Below are 1,884 nucleotides of genomic sequence, written 5' to 3' on the forward strand. Positions count from 1 at the left end.
TCATATTTATTTTAGAATACCGCAGCAACAAAATTAATTGAACAACGCTACTGCCAGGCCAAGCTCCTTTTACAACATTTTTGACTTTTTTTAACAATGCCTAATAAGCGAGGCCACTTGTTTTGCGCACTTATAGCGAGGCGAGCGGTTTCATCAGAATATTCATCGCCAAGCAAGAGTGGTGTTGTCACTTCGCTTCACAAAAGATATCTTGCAATTAACAATTTTAGTAAACAAGGAAATGTTTGACACATCGCAATAGGCTATAGGCAACAATAGTGACCTACAAACATATCAGCGAAAAATAGGCTCCAATAACAGGGAAAAAGAAACCAGGCACCATGAAACAAATGTTTGTAGAAATCACCCAAAAATTGTAATTCATGAACAGTCTTCCCTTTAAAAAAGCAATGAGTTGCTTTTTCATCCTTTTTGTGAGAGTCTATAAAACCGTCTTTCTTTTGTTACAGACAACTGTCACTTGCGGTGCTTATCAGCGTGGCAAGAATTTGTTGATTAACAACATTTTGCAGAACTTGCTTCGGCAGTAGGTATACTAAAATTGGAACGATAGAGAAGATCAGCATGGCCCCTGCGCAAGGATGACACGCGAAATCGTGAAGCGATCCATATTTCTTTAAAAAAAAAAAAAAAAAACATTTTGCAGTACTAAGCTAAATATTTTCATAATACAATCAGAAAAAGTTTTTAAATTTGGCCAATTTATTATAAATTGAGTTGGCACACCGACCTATTTTGCCAACAAAAACTTGCATAAAGAGAACACTGGTCGTGAAACACAATAACGGTGAAACGCACACTAGTGTTTACATGACATTTGCAAACTTAAAATAAGCAACCCTATGCTCGACATTTTCGAAATTCGAAAACAGACGTTTTAATCAACCACTGGGACAGTGTGGCTGGACATCGCATTGGAATAGCTTTAAGCAACCCCCACCTAGAACTATAATCTGATTGGTCGGTCGGTGGAATCGTATGCAAAGCGAAAATATGCTTCTCGGAAAGTGTTTTTTTGCCTGTGTGCTCTTTAACTCCTCAAGAAAAGTATTTTTGGTTATACTTGTACGCTGATACCTTCCGCGGGCCGCAGCGATACAGCGTGGCGGGCCGCATGCGGCCCGCGGGCCGCCATTTGGTGACCCCTGGTCTAGTTCATATACTGCATTCAAAGAAATGGCATACACTAGATTTTACACAACCAACCAACTCTACATATGCTACTGTGTAAATTCACGCTCGTCTGATCACATAGGCTACATTTCTTGGACCAACACAATGAGCGATTTTATGTAGATTTAACAGGACATTGAATTGCTTTTCATAGTTTAGTGCATTTTTCACTCGGTGCAAACTTACATATTACTAAGGCCATTTTAATTTAACCTAAAAAAATTCTTTTTACTTTATTTTTACTGAATGGAATTGATAACTTGGAAACAAATAAGGTGATAGCAAGTCAAGTCAATTTTTTTGTTTCAACAGTGCCATATATTAACAAACAAGCAGAGTAAATGTAATCATGCATGTCCAATTGTCCATCTAGCACAGGGGTTCTTAAACTTTTTTTAACGCGGACCCCTTAAAACAAAAATTTAGTTGGCTTGGACCCCCTTTGTAGCAATAAAATTAAATTGAATTGGTAACAAAATTTATGTTTTATTAAATTTAAGAAATAGCGAATGCAGATTGTTTTTCAATATCTTCGATTTAATTTCATTAATGTGAAAGAAGCTGCTGTTTATCTTCAACAAGAACATGAAGTTGTGGCTTTGCCTTTGATAGGACAACAGCAACACGCATGTCATCCTTTGCATTCAACCGGATTCGACTCTTTGTTTTGATAGTTACCAAGGATGAAAA

At 37.1% G+C, this 1,884-nt stretch overlaps 1 pseudogene; it reads left to right on the forward strand.

Annotated features, from left to right (window-relative positions):
- Nucleotides 1-536: 536 nt before the first annotated feature.
- Nucleotides 537-637, forward strand: LOC145765721 (U6 spliceosomal RNA; annotated as a pseudogene).
- Nucleotides 638-1,884: the final 1,247 nt, after the last annotated feature.

Source organism: Aplidium turbinatum, chromosome 2, assembly GCF_918807975.1.
Source record: "Aplidium turbinatum chromosome 2, kaAplTurb1.1, whole genome shotgun sequence".
NCBI lineage: Eukaryota > Metazoa > Chordata > Ascidiacea > Aplousobranchia > Polyclinidae > Aplidium > Aplidium turbinatum.